The sequence below is a fragment of the Triturus cristatus genome, chromosome 2_1, assembly GCF_964204655.1.
Source record: "Triturus cristatus chromosome 2_1, aTriCri1.1, whole genome shotgun sequence".
NCBI classification, from domain to species: Eukaryota; Metazoa; Chordata; class Amphibia; order Caudata; family Salamandridae; genus Triturus; species Triturus cristatus.
Window position 1 is genome coordinate 922,140,982 of NC_140581.1, and position 16,450 is coordinate 922,157,431.

The following is a 16,450-nucleotide window of genomic DNA, read 5'->3' on the forward strand; positions in this document are numbered from 1 at the left end:
GACTTTGTCGTCTTGTGGTAAATATTTCGTTACCGGTACTATTTTTTATGCGGTAAAGTCTATTAAAAATAACTCAGTAAAATGAGAGGCAGAATCCGTGGTATTAGAGGTTTAAAAAGGCTTTTATTCCTATACAAAGGAATACAATTTAAATTGTAGGCGTTCTATTCCATCACCACGAAAGTTCAGGAAGGAAGGGCATATATTATTGACAGGTAATCATTTTTATAGAAAAGGCATTACAGTAAAACAGATGTAGTAGGCGTATCAACTGATAAGAAAAATAAACTATGCATGCGTAACTAGAACAGGCGTAACTAGACAACGTCATCATACATGATGTCATTAGTGGGTGGATCCATAAGAGAATCCTGCAATGTCAGCAGAAATATTTGGCAGAGATGCGTGCGCAGCCGCATGACGTGTGATTGACGTGCAACTAGAGGGAGAAAGGGACTTGACATTTAGCTCTACATGTGGAGACAGAAGTCTGGGGTTATGTCAACCTAATCCCAAATCATATCTAATATCCTATGTTTAAAGAACTGTGTTATCCAAAAAGAGAGGTCTCTTAGGATAGAATCTTATTCTATACTGACTATACTGACTAGTGCGTGTACAAGCGTCTAAGTGTCTACACTATATGCGAGGGGGTAGGAATATTCCATGGTAACAGGGCTATGAATTACTTGCATGAGGACAGCGAGGCCTGGCCTCTTTGCACGGTAGCTGGAGGAATGTTTACCTAAACTGCTAGACAGGAATGCATCGGATGAGGGGCGGAGGAGATAATCTTGAAGGTGAAATACAGTTCTTGGCAGGCGACGGGCTGGATCAGGCACCGTTAGCCGCGCAGGGAGCGAGACAAAGTTCATGGTCACAGATGCAGGCTCAGACTGGAGCTTTCAGAGGCAGAAGGCAGGAAAAGGCTTGATGACAGAATTCGGGCCTACTCGCCTGAATCTGTAAAATGTGGAAAGTGAACCACATAAAGTCGGTGGCCTTTCATACTTAGAAAAGGAATATCTGACCCATTCATGGTGGATCTGAAAGAGGACATATTGACGGTGGACGCACATATATTTGCGTCTTCAAAACTGGAGCAGGAGGGAACATACATGTACGTATAGCATGTACATGGAGCCGTTGGGGTCTACGATAGGGGACATAACTGATCACAAAATTCATATTTCCTCATTCCCTCCTTGTCCCCTTCGGACCCTTAGGAGATATCGATCTTCATCAATCCATCGATCTGTTCATATAACATCATTTGTTCTTCTTTCTTCTTCCGGGATCTCGAACGAAAACTTGGATGTGGGATACACGAGGTGGCACACAGACCACAAATCGCTGGTCCACATTGTAAACATAAGCAGCAACTGAATAGTATGAGAAAGCCAATACCTAGGAAGGAGAGCATTCTCCATCCCCAGGCTGACAACACGCCCCAGAACCAACCGGACCAAGTCCAGGTGCCTGGACTCTGGTGTATCTGGCTTACAATCTTATGAAGGCGTGTTATGGCTTTATATACTGACGGCGAATTTTCTGGTATGAAAATGCTACAACTTGATCCGATGACCCTACAAGCTCCGCCCCTATCAGCTAGGATGACGTCAAGGACAAGACGATTTTGAAGCACAACAATCCGCATAGCAGACTGCTCTTCTGTTAAATTGCCTAAGGCGGAAATAGTTTCGTTCACTACTGCTTCAAGGGTTCTGGTTAATCTACGTATTAGCTTACTATTAGTAACTGTACCTATATAGGGGAAGAAACCTTTATTGAAATCTGTGTATTTTTCCCATGCTGTTTCAGTGTAATCGACGATTGGGAGATCTCTCTGCTTTCTATTGTGTACTAAATGAGTATTTCTATGATAATCAGGAGGAGCTAGGAAAACAGGTGGTAGGAGGAATGCTATGTAACAGGTACCATCCCAATCTAGAGGTAGGCGTATATATGCGGTCTGGCCACATATAAAGTAGGAATGACGAGAAGCTCTAAATGTAGACTTGCCTTGATCACTGAATTTTATTACAGTGGTGCATTTACTATGGCCCATGTGTATGGAGCCATTCTTTCTTATACATAGTTCCCCTTTTACTGGGAATACGGACATGGCGGGCAAGATTGGTGTAGCTTCAGATTCAACGTTCAGGATCATGAGGTTAAGTGTAAAATTACCTAATCCATATACTTCATTTTCTAGATCAGTTCCTGTTCTTTTGGGAAGTCCCTCCTTGTTAGGGTAGCAGACTTTAAGCAAAACTAAGTTCAGGTTTCCCCATACCCAGTTGTCTTGATAAACTGCGGAATTCGAATCTAGGGAATTAATCAAACTAAACCATGCTCCACAGGAGCCATTGTGTGTGAACGGATAGGGAAAGAGGGGCAAAACTCCCTTATAGTTCTGATAGGGAGGGAGTCGGCCACATATCCAACAATTTGTGGCATTGCTGGTTTGATGGGAATGATGTAGCATACTAATGAAAGTGTTGTTGCGCAGCGCAAATCTATAAGACAATTCATGTGGAGGTAATTCACTAAAAGAATGTTCTGCAGTTATATTATAAACATGTTTAGGAACAGGGTAATACATATGCAATAGGATGCTGATAATGATGATCAAAAGACTTAGAAAAAACAAAATTAATAATGTTACTGTACAATGACTACGAAATGATTTACAATACGCATGCTTCTTGAGCAGTATTTCATTATTTCTTTCTCTATTCCGGTCCAGAGGATTCATGTCAGAGACAAATTCAACCGATTCACCTTGGAGAGGACTTAAACAATCAAATTGTCTGACTTACTGGACCTCAATTTTAGTTTATACAGTTCTGAGTTCGATTGCTCAACCAAGGGGAGCTTTGAGTCCGTTTGTGAGGGAATACAGGGTTGAGTCTCTACGCTGGATGGTAGTCCATAAAATTTCTTGATATGACTCGAGTGCAACCACCCTTTTCTTCCTTCGATTTTCACAGCTGTCCTTGTGGTAAGTAAAACCAACTTCGGTGACTTCCACCTAGGATCCAGTTGGGTCTTCCGGTCGAAATTCCTGACTAAAACCAGATCCCCAGGAACCACGTCATGGGGTTTCACCTCAGTATTGTCGGGAAAAGCTGCGGATACCTGTGAACGACAAGATTGTAGTGCAGACATCAAGGAAGCCAGATAATCTGTCAGCATATTACAGTCAACGTCAGTTATTTTACGAGGTATAGGCGTCCCCCACATATTTGGTGGTCTACCGAAGATCACCTCATACGGGGATAGCCCTGTTCGAGAATGTGCTACCATTCTCATGTAAAAGAGCGCAACTGGTAAGGCTACTATCCAATCGACTCCTTTCTCTCTACATATTTTGGACAATCTAATTTTCAGAGTTTGATTATGGCGTTCCACGAGACCTGCCGCCTCGGGATGTCGGACACAGTGAAACTTCCATTGGTATCCTAATAGAAGGGAAACGTGTTTCATTAGTTCGGATGAGAACGGCTGGCCGTTATCTGAGTAGACAACACGTGGTAAACCGTACCGTGGGAAGAATTCTCGAACTAACTGTTTGGCAGTAGTCGGGGCAGTGTAATCTGAAACCGGGTATGCTTCTGTCCAACGGGAAAGAGCACAGACAACTACGAGAACATATTTGAATCCTCGACATCGTTCCATCTGGATATAATCCATCTGGAGGACTTCAAAAGGGTGTTCGGGAGTTTGGAATCCACCCTGCTCTACGGGGATGCTTTTACCTGGATTAAACTGACAACATATCATACAGGTACGAACTTTTTGTTTCGCTGCGGCTCGCAAGTGTTTGTTGAACCAAATGTGTTGAATGCTGTCTAGCATAGCTTTTTCTCCTAGGTGCGCTGGACTATGTATAGTGTTAATGATGACTTGGACCATTGAGTCGGGAAGAAACCATATAGATTTTTCCTTCGTCATCCATCCTTGATCTGTTTGGATCCCTCCTAATTCAGTCCATTTCTTTATTTCTTATGGTGTAGCATGTGTCTGTATGTCAATTACATCAAGGGCGGGATCCTTAACTGTCATGCAATGTGTTGGTGTCGGGACTATTGTCTTTGTCATGTCAGTTGTGTGAGTCTGATTCTGAGCAGTCTGTTTAGCTGTTCTGTCAGCTAGGTCATTACCCTGGGAAATAATATCGGTAACTTTTGTGTGGGCTTTGCATTTCATAATCGATATTGCAGTAGGTAGATGAATCGCGTCTAATAGGGCTTGAATGAGGGGTCCGTGTTGGATGTGGGCACCGTGAGAAGTTAAATAACCTCTCTCTCGCCACAGTACGCCGAAGTCATGGACGACTCCGAATGCATAACGTGAATCTGTGTATATGTTGACTTTTTTATTTGTGGCTTGAATACAGGCTTGTGTCAGAGCGATGAGCTCTGCTGCTTGAGCTGACAAAGTGTTAATACAATTTGTTTCAATGACTTCAGTGTCTGTTGTGACTGCGTAAGCGGCCACTAACTCTCCTGTACTTGTTCTCATACATGACCCATCTACATATAATGTCAAGTCTGGATCTGTCAAAGGGATATCTGTCAAGTCTTGTCTGGGTTTCGTCGTGATAGTAATGACTTTGACACAATCATGTGCCAATGGATCTGTTCCGCCTACTGGTAACAGTGTGGCAGGATTTAACGTATTACAACGTCTGATTTCTATGTGTGGCTGAAACAATGTTAATTCGTAACCGGTGAGTCTTGCTATAGTCAAGTGTTGTGTTTGTGTGCGGTTCAAGAGAACCTCTACTGCGTGTGGTACTTGTACTGTCAATTGATGTCCTAACACTATGGTATCGCTTTGTCTGATTGCTAAAGCTGTTGCTGCCACTGATTTCAGGCACGCTGGAAGTGCCTGAGCTACTTGATCTAATGTACTAGAGAAATAAGCACACGGTTTGTGTGATCCTGCTTGTTCCTGAGTGAGTACTGACAAAGCAGTACCTTCGCGTTCTGTAACAAAGAGTGTAAACCGTTTACTGTAACATGGTGTTGCTAGGACAGGTGCTTGACATAAAGCTTTCTTTAAGCTTTCAAAGGCATGTGTATGTTCTGGAGTCCAAGGGAGGACAGTCGATGTGGCAGCCTCCTGTGTTGTCAACTGGATGAGTGGTTTTGCTAGAAATGCATATTGAGGGATCCACTGCCTACAGTATGAAGTGAGGCCTATAAAAGCCCGCACCTCCTTTTGTGTCTTGGGTGGTGGCATGTTAGCAATTAACTGGATGCGGTCGGGTGTAAGCTGCCTTCCCTCCTTGGACAGCGAGTGCCCAAGATAAACAACTCGCTGGACACAGAATTGCAGCTTGGAAGGGGACACCTTGTGCCCCTTGTCGGCCAGAAATTTTAAAACCGTCATTGACTCTTTTTCACATTCATGTTCGCTTCGGGCGGTGATCAGCAGATCATCGACATATTGAAGCAAGGCAGTGTTAACTGGCATGTGGATACTGTCAAGTTCTCGTTTCAGTGCTTGGCTATAGATGCTGGGGCTTTCTGTAAATCCTTGAGGTGCGCGTGTGAATTTAAAACTTCGTCCATTTAAACTAAAACCGAATAAGTATTGACTTTCTGGATCAATTGGGACACTAAAGAAAGCATTCTTGAGATCAATTACAGTGAAAAACGTTGCTTCTGAGTCAATAGCTGTGAGTAATGAGGAGATATCTGGGACCACAGGGTATTGTGGTACAATACATTTATTTAATTCGCGCAGATCAATAACCAATCGATATACTGGTGGTGCTTTTGGATCCGTTCTTTTAAGAATCGGAATTATCGGGGAATTACATACATTGGAGTCAGTTTCGACAACCACTCCTTGTGCAATGAGCTCGTCAATGATTTGCAGTAAAGCCACTACAGCATCTGGTGGTAACTTGTATTGTCGCATTCGTGGTAGTACCACTCCTGCTTTCAGTGTAACTCGATATGGTGTAATGTTCATGCAACCAACATCAGTGGGGCCTTGTGCCCATAAATGTGTAGGTAAATTCTGCAGTCGGTGATCCATGTCTCTGGATACGTAGTGACCTTTAAAGTCACGTAAAAATAGTCGTACTCCTTCCGGAGAGCAACATATTATGGCTCCTAGAGCTTTCAATGTTTTTATACCTAACAAGTTTTCTGGACATGATTTAATAAGCAATAAATCTGTAGTACGTGTTAATGGACCGACTGTAAGTGGAAGAGGTTGTGTTACGTCATTAATTATAGGTTTTCCTGAAAATCCAAGGGAAATATTTTGTGAGCCTGAGAGGGGTGCCCCTGGAACTTCACTGCGCCTTATAGTTGTTCTGCTTGCCCCTGTATCAAGTAAAAACTTTCTGTCTTCCCCTAATAGTTCACTATGTACATAAGGTCCCTCTTGGTCTACAGGAACCTCTATAAGGGGTAAGCCAACTTCCCTCTCTAGGCTATTTCATGTATATCGCTGATAATCGGGATAATCTGCTTGTGCATACTGATACATCTGTTGTGTTGTTGCTTGTGTTGCAGCAACAGGCTGCGCTTGTGGTGGTACTACGATCTGTTGTGGAGCTGCCTGTTGCGGAGCTAATTGTTGCGGAGCTAACCTAGGTTGTGCCTGCTGAGGCATTAGTTGTTCATTCTGATCCTGTCTAGGTGGATGTGGTCTCTCATGTGTTCTACCTGTGGCAATATTATGTTTCAGGACTGGACAATCGTGTATATAATGACCTGGTTGTTTACAGTAGTTGCATGTCCCTTTCGCAGGACTTGCGGAATCACCCTTTTGGTGACTATCGGCTGGAACTGATTGTGCAACAAGCATTTTCCTTTTCGTATCTTTCATACGTCTTTGTTCGTGTTCTTGTTCTTCTCTAATTCTATTGTGGTGATATTGTAACATCTGTAGCATCTGTGATGGGGTATTACCTTGCCAGGTGCTTTCGAATTTCAATACTCTATTCTTGACTTGTAGCAGAGAATTTTCAACTAATTTTGTCACAAACAGATGTGGATATGACTCACTACTGGCTTTTATACCACTATTTATACTAAAACATTTTTCAAATCGGGAATAGAAATCACTAGTGTCTTCATCTGGTTTTTGTTTACAAGCTGAGATTGCACCCCAGTCTTCCTTTTTCGTAGTAAATAAACGTGGCAGTACCTGTATTAGTAATCCTGCTAATGCTGTAGTCTTATCCCCAAGCCCTGCTCCTGCGGCTCGGGCCTTTTCTTCGTTTTCTAAAGCTGTCCAATCTATCTTTTGGTCTCCCACCTCCCATTCCTTTTCTTTGAGTTTCTCATAGACACCGGCAGGTAATAGGACTTTCAATATTTTCATAATGTCAGGGTAGGTATACTCTCCCATGAGTAACATGTCTTTTATCTCACGGTGGAAACCTGCTGGGTCCTTGTCATGACTAGGTACTACTTTCTTCATTTCTAATAATTCCAGTTTAGTTATAGGCGTGTATACAAACACGCGTGTAAAATTATCATCGGCACCTCTAATTGGGTGTACTTCGTGTAACGGATTCTGTCTATCTATGTGATACATTTTTCTCCCCATGATGGGAACTGGAACGTGTTCTGGGCATACAAAATTTAAATATTGGTTTCGGGATTCTAGAATTTCCTTAATCAAATCAGTACCTGACCCTCTCCATATGTTCGTGAGTAGTTCTGTCAATATGTCAGGTAAGGGTCCTGGATCGGAGTGTTGGTTTTTATATAATATAAGGAGGTGTTGAATCATGTATATACTAGCTAAACGCTGTTCATATGGGTCTAGATTCAGAAACGTGTGTGCAAGTACATCATCATTGTATTCGCCGGGACTGTCAGCCCATTGTACTGCTGACCTGGCTAATTCTTGTTCGTCCATGGAATTGAGCACGTGGTACCCCCTTCGATCTCGGAGTAATTTATCAGCGGCTTGGAATAAGTGTTCAGGGGATTTTGTATTTAGCATAGGGTTTGGAAGATGTCTATTACATTCTGGACGTATTGGACGTATTGGGTCGTTAAAACCTCTGGTATTATTATGGGATCTTCCTCTACCTACATAAGCTATTGTATCTGCTTGGTCTGATTCTTGCTCCCCCTCCTCTCTGTTTAGGTCAGTGGCGTCTACCTCTAATCTTTCTTCGTGTATTCGTTCTACTTCTTTGCGGATCTTTCGGTACATAACTACTATACATAACAGTTTATCATGTCTTCCTTCTGATATATTCTTACCCCAAGTGACAAGTTTTTGCATTTCTTCCGGATTTACCCCTGGCCGGTCTTGATTTCTGATTACACAGTTTATAAGGAAACGTAACAGTTGTCCCTGTACCTCCACTTTCTGGTACTCCATGGCTCTGCTAATACTTTCAGGACCTCGTCCTGACTGGACAAAGTGATATATATTTTCTAAATGTGTAGCCATTCCTGGTAGCTTCGTTAAATATATTGCAGCTCGTCGAATACGTAATGATGACAGCAGCATTTCGTCCCGTTTACCGGGTACAGGATCATATCTACAATCTACTAGAAGTTCCTTGAGCATGTCGGGAGTTGCTAGTTTGGGCGTACGTTGGTGTGCTAATTCTCTAAGGGAAAATTTATCTCCTCTGGGTGGCGTAGAAAAAATGTCTGTCGTACCTCCTATAGCACCGTCTGGGGTGCTGGACGTAAAAGGATTTGTTGAAGGTGAGACAGCAACCGTCGTTGCGGGAAAAACTGTAGAAACAGATGTGTTTGTCGGAATGTGTGTCGAAGCTTGTTGTTGTGGAGGTACAGACGGAGAATTTTGGCGATGAGCATCATCGGCAAGCGGTCTATGTGGTGCGGTATTAGCATACTCGGGAGCTGCGTCATCTAAATAGGAGGAAAGGAAAACATCTTGTGCGGTTCTAGGATGCCCCTTGGGATGTGCTTTTATCGGAAACAATGGAGGTGGCAAGTCTTTTGGTATTTCCGGAGTAGCCTTAGGTAACCCTTCGGCCAGAAGTGGATACATACCATTCATAAGAGCGTTTCTTTGTCTGTCTACTTGTTCTGATTTTACTCGGGTACCTTCCTCAAGTAATAGATTTTCTCGGGTTTTATTTGAATTCTCTCTACCTTTCTCTTCCTGTCTGAGTGCTTTTTCTGTACGTCTATATGATTCTTTACGCCATAATTCAATGGCATCTTTCTGTGACTGTCTGGCTTTCTTTTTCCATAATTCTTCTTCTACTCTCATGATGCAATCTGCATCCCAGGTCCCCGCTGCGGGCCATCTCTGACTCTCTGGTAATTCTTTGGTGTAGTCCACCCATAAATCAAGAAATAATACGGCATCTAGGCCATGCTTATGATACATAAAGTACCCTGGAGTGTCCCTCGGTGGGATGGGAACGGGGAACCACCTTTACAACGCAACTTTTACAACGCTATGCTATTACAACGCATTTTTTACAACGCAAAAACTTTTACAACGCATGCTTTTACAACGCGTGCCATTATATGGTAAGTACTGTTACAACGCATATACCTTTACAACGCATTATGTGAAAATGCCTTTACAACGCATTCATTTACAATGCATGGCTTTACAACGCAAGATGTTATATGGTAAGTACTTTTACAACGCATATACTATTACAACGCATTTTTTTTTCTTTGTGTTTCCATTTAAAAAAATATTTCTCTTGTTTAATTATTTTTAAAAAAGCATTTGTAATTTGACAAAAGTTATTTGTTTTTCAAAATATTAATACTAGAGTATTTTGTCTAGTAGAAATGTTTGGATGGATAGTAGTTAAATTAATACTTGAGTATTTTAATTATTTATAATAAAGCAATATTAATTTTTAAAAAGTGAGTAGTTAATTAAAATATTAAGACTTGAGTATTTTGTCTAGTAGTAATGTTTGGTTGGATAGCAGTTAAATTAATACTTGAGTATTTTAATATTTATACTTGGCCATTTAGTTTAGTAGGAATGTTTTGTTGGATAGTTAAAAAATTAAAAGATTTTTAAAATATTAAAAGTTGATACTTAATAATTACCAAATTTAAGAGTTGAGTATTTTTCAAAATTGAATGTGTTTTTAAAAAAAAATAATGGAGTATTTAATATTATAATTTAAATAAATATGAGTGAGTACCTAATTTAAAATACTAGAGTATTTTTATCACATATGAAAAGACTAGAGTATTTATAAGTCCAAAAGACAGTGCCCTTTTTTAAAGTAATGGAAGAGTATTTTTGGTTTAATTATTATAAAAATAATATAATTTTATTTTTTAAATAAAAAAAAAAACTATAAAAATTAAAAGAGTAATATATTTACAAATTTATCATTAATAAAATTTTAAAATTAGAAAAAACATTTATAACTTACTTTTTGTAATAAATTCCCACGCTTTTCCATTGTAGTCTATGAGCGTCTTTGTCCTTCATTTATTTTGGCAGCCTTAGAATATACAACCCGCGGAACAAGAAAAGAAGGTACAGAAAGTGAAGTAAGAGAAAGTTTTGAAGGGAAAAGACAATAGAGTCAAGGTAAGGAACATATTTAGTTAATTTACATTTATTTAATTACAATATTGGTGTTTAAAAAAATTAATTTAAAATAATGACAGTAAACAATTTTTGATTTCACATTTTTATTTGTTTTAAAACTCATGAAAAAAATAAGCATATTTTTCATAAATTTTTCAAAGTAAGTTTGATTTTTATTACAAAATATATATATTTTATTTACATATATTAACATTTATTTACAGTAGAATTTAAAAAAGTAGTCCGCCATAAATTGAGATGCACGCGATGACGTAAGGACGTGAGCGTCGACGTAATGCGCCATTTTGCAGAGCATCGGAGGAGGAAGCAGCAGGAAGCTGATCTGCGTCCAGGTAGGAAATGTTTTCAGTTGATATTATAGATTAAACATTTAAAAGGGATACATATATAGTAAGGAAAGAATAAGGGGAGGTTGCTGGAAAACTAATAGATGTCTTAAATGTTGTTAAACATGTCCACATTAATGTCATTAATACATGACTATGTCGGGTCGCTTAAAGTAAGTTAGTTATTTAAAAAAAGTATGTAACTCTTACAAAATTAAAAGTTACTGTTCAGACAGTTGATTTGTTTATTTACAAAGTAAAAAACGTACTGTCGATCTTCATTTCTAAGTTCAAAAATTGAGCGTACTTGTAAATTTTGTAAATGTAAAATTGAAATACAAATGATGATTCAGCTGCAAAGTGCATTTCGGAATATGGTTTCATTTGTATATTATACATCTGTTTGAAATTTGGTGATTGGTTTTGACGGTATTTAAATTGGATTTTTTCGGTAATTTGAAAAATGGAGTTCCGATAATGAAAAGTGGTTCAAATTCGATGGAACAGTTAATTTGTACTAATTGGTTTATTTTGGTGGAAATGAAGATTTGTTTTAAATAATAAAAAAAACCCGACTTGTTTGTTTGAAAAATTTTTTAGAAAAAAAAAATTTGTATGCCAATTGAATTTTAAAAATTACTATAATTTAAAGCAAAGCAGGAAAGTAAGTACATTCATTGTTTTAAAAAGAAAGAATGTTAGAAAGATTTTCCAGGTAGTCTATAGCCACACACAACGAAAACTGTTGCAGAATTGCCAATAGTCTCTCAGACATTTCCCTTGTTTTGACTGTTACTCGTGGGTTTAGACTACCTGCGAGTGTTTGTGCTATTCTCATTTCTTGGAAACTTTGCTCCTTCTTCAAAGTTTCCAAAAATGAGTAGAAGTTAGGATGTGGTTTTCCAATTGTATGATTGAAGGAGTTATGCCACCCCTCAATGGCATTGTTTGTTTTGGCCTCTCCCTCTAAACAACTCGTGTAGCAGTTCCACCACTCCACATGGAATCGTGGCTTCCTCCTGCGACCCGATCTGCTTAGGTGTCCAATCCATGTGTCCTCAAAATAATTTAGAATGGGTGCCAATTTTTCCTCGTTACTCGTATAATAAACAGATTCTATAATTGCAGTGTAGTACTCGTCCACTCTATCGGGAGGAACAAAACAAAGTGCAGTTAATTTTTTAAGTTCAAACTGTAGTTTGCTATCCCGAGAATATTCTGCAACTAGGGATGTTTTCTGTAGTTTACGCCAAAATGCCTGCGAAAAATGGAAGAAACATCCCTGAATTTGGGTATCCGTGTACGTTTTAGTGATCACATTGATCATGCTCAATTCGAAATCAATAATTATTTTTCGAGGACTTGCAGATGTTTTGCTTTTAATCACTGATAAAAGTTCAGTGTATGTTGCAGAAGTCTTATCAGGTAGCAAACTATACACTAAGGGAATTACACTATTGTTAATTTTAGCATGTATAGTGTAAATTTGAGTGAAAGGATGGGGTGTACTTTTAAACGTCCCATCCATCATCCAAATTTCACTACTTTCTAACTTAGCAAGGTTACGTGGGGTACTAAAAATTAGAATACGTTTCTGAGGGTTTTCGTTGTCATGCAGAAGGAAAGGTTCATCAGAAAAAGAAATAGAAAGATCATGAGGAATTCTAATGTCAGAGAATGTATGTGGTGTAGACAATTGAATATTACTTGCCTGCTTTTGTCTCTGAATAATTCTTCTCAAATTGGGTATTATAGGCATGTTACTAGCAACATGACTGGGGACATGCTGTGAAACCTCCCTTAAAATTGATCCTGTAGAATCATTGGAGGTGCTTGCAATTGCTTTCATCTCATTTATTGTCTCTCTGATTTCTACATCCATTGCAGAGGCAGAGTGGTTATGTTCAGTGGTTTTCACAACCAAATTATCAACAGTAACCGCTCTGCCACTGCAATGGGTAGTGTAGTATTGCACGCACCTCCAATGATTTCTAGTTAAACTTATTCTTTCCTTACTATATATGTATCCACCATGGTTTAACAAATTTTTGCCCTTCCTGGATTTAAGGTAGTTGGCTGCTCCAAGGCTAGACATTATCTGAAAAAATGAGAAAAGTTAAAAAAATTAGCATGATATAATTTATGATTTTTAAACAACATAACTTTTACTCTATCCATTATTTTGCCTACTGATGCACATTCATGGAGTAAGAATAGTAAATTGTTACCCCTACACTATCCAACACTTTCCCTAGTGATGCACCTTCCTGGAGTTAGAATAGTAAATTGATACCCCTACACTATCCAACACTTTCCCTACTGCTGCACCTTCCTGGAGTTAGAATAGTAAATTGATACCCCTACACTTTCCAACATTTTCCCTACTGATGCACCTTCCTGGAGTTAGAATAGTAAATTGATACCCCTACACTATCCAACACTTTCCCTACTGATGCACCTTCCTGGAGTTAGAATAGTAAATTGATACCCCTACACTATCCAACACTTTCCCTACTGATGCATCTTCCTGGAGTTAGAATAGTAAATTGATATCCCTACACTATCCAACACTTTCCCTACTGATGCACCTTCCTGGAGTTAGAATAGTAAATTGATACCCCTACACTATCCAACACTTTCCCTACTGCTGCACCTTCCTGGAGTTAGAATAGTAAATTGATACCCCTACACTATCCAACATTTTCCCTACTGATGCACCTTCCTGGAGTTAGAATAGTAAATTGATACCCCTACACTATCCAACACTTTCCCTACTGATGCACCTTCCTGGAGTTAGAATAGTAAATTGATACCCCTACACTATCCAACACTTTCCCTACTGATGCACCTTCCTGGAGTTAGAATAGTAAATTGATACCCCTACACTATCCAACACTTTCCCTACTGATGCACCTTCCTGGAGTTAGAATAGTAAATTGATACCCCTACACTATCCAACACTTTCCCTACTGATGCACCTTCCTGGAGTTAGAATAGTAAATTGATACCCCTACACTATCCAACACTTTCCCTACTGATGCATCTTCCTGGAGTTAGAATAGTAAATTGATACCCCTACACTATCCAACACTTTCCCTACTGCTGCACCTTCCTGGAGTTAGAATAGTAAATTGATATCCCTACACTATCCAACACTTTCCCTACTGATGCACCTTCCTGGAGTTAGAATAGTAAATTGATACCCCTACACTATCCAACATTTTCCCTACTGATGCACCTTCCTGGAGTTAGAATAGTAAATTGATACCCCTACACTATCCAACACTTTCCCTACTGATGCACCTTCCTGGAGTTAGAATAGTAAATTGATACCCCTACACTATCCAACACTTTCCCTACTGATGCACCTTCCTGGAGTTTGAATAGTAAATTGATACCCCTACACTATCCAACACTTTCCCTACTGCTGCACCTTCCTGGAGTTAGAATAGTAAATTGATACCCCTACACTATCCAACACTTTCCCTACTGATTCACCTTCCTGGAGTTAGAATAGTAAATTGATACCCCTACACTATCCAACACTTTCCCTACTGATTCACCTTCCTGGAGTTAGAATAGTAAATTGATACCCCTACACTATCCAACACTTTCCCTACTGATGCACCTTCCTGGAGTTTGAATAGTAAATTGATACCCCTACACTATCCAACACTTTCCCTACTGCTGCACCTTCCTGGAGTTAGAATAGTAAATTGATACCCCTACACTATCCAACACTTTCCCTACTGATGCATCTTCCTGGAGTTAGAATAGTAAATTGATACCCCTACACTATCCAACACTTTCCCTACTGCTGCACCTTCCTGGAGTTAGAATAGTAAATTGATATCCCTACACTATCCAACACTTTCCCTACTGATGCACCTTCCTGGAGTTAGAATAGTAAATTGATACCCCTACACTATCCAACATTTTCCCTACTGATGCACCTTCCTGGAGTTAGAATAGTAAATTGATACCCCTACACTATCCAACACTTTCCCTACTGATGCACCTTCCTGGAGTTAGAATAGTAAATTGATACCCCTACACTATCCAACACTTTCCCTACTGATGCACCTTCCTGGAGTTTGAATAGTAAATTGATACCCCTACACTATCCAACACTTTCCCTACTGCTGCACCTTCCTGGAGTTAGAATAGTAAATTGATACCCCTACACTATCCAACACTTTCCCTACTGATTCACCTTCCTGGAGTTAGAATAGTAAATTGATACCCCTACACTATCCAACACTTTCCCTACTGATTCACCTTCCTGGAGTTAGAATAGTAAATTGATACCCCTACACTATCCAACACTTTCCCTACTGATGCACCTTCCTGGAGTTAGAATAGTAAATTGATACCCCTACACTATCCAACACTTTCCCTACTGATGCACCTTCCTGGAGTTAGAATAGTAAATTGATACCCCTACACTATCCAACACTTTCCCTACTGATTCACCTTCCTGGAGTTAGAATAGTAAATTGATACCCCTACACTATCCAACACTTTCCCTACTGATGCACCTTCCTGGAGTTAGAATAGTAAATTGATACCCCTACACTATCCAACACTTTCTCTACTGCTGCACCTTCCTGGATTTTGAATAGTTAATTGTTACCTCTAAAGCATGGTACATTTTTAAATCTGCTGCACCTTACAATGTTGCTTTAAATTACCTTTTTCTTTCGAAATTGCTTTTCTTGCTGACTCTTGTTCAGTGGTATTGGTGTGTAGGCTTGTGTAGACACTTACAAGGTGATTTGTTGTGGAATCGATAAATAAATGTCTGGAAAAGTGAAAAAAGAAAAAAATTTGGAAACAGAACGATGTTGAGAAATGTGTTTTTTAAAAATTTCCTTTAAAAATCGCACATGTGATATAAGTTGCAGCACATAACAATTTCCGTAATGCTAAACCATCCTTTAGACATGAAATATAATTCTGAAATGGGGAAATGTAATCATAACTGCATTGATTTTTTTTGGAAAACTTTAGCAATGCGATAGTTAGTGTAGTATTTTTAAGGTTAAGAATCCGTGCTGAAAATATATACCTTGTTTCGTAGAACTCGCTTTTCTGGATGAGGTGGCTGAAGATGATTTCCTTTGTTGGCTCAAGATTTTAGTTGTGATTTAAAGTTGTTTTCTTTGGGAAAAAAAAAAGAGGAAAAAAAAATAATTAACGGTGGTTACAAATGTTGAAACTGAGTATCTTTAAAATTATACTGACATACAAAATAACTAGTACTACATGACACTGTCCTAATCAATGCACCTTACTGCAGTAGAAATAGAGATATGTATCCCTACACTACACAGAAATATCCCTAATGTTGCTCCTTCGTAGAGTAGAAATAGTATATTGTTTCTCTAAACTATCCATTAGTTTTCAAATTAGGTCCATTAGAGGAGGAATAATTGCAAAAGGAAGGATTAATAATGTATAGTATTAAAAAAATGGAAAAGGTTACATACCTTTTCCAGTGGTTTTTTTGTTATCGTCCCTTTAACCTGATGCTTGTAGGAGGTTGAAATTTTTTGGGG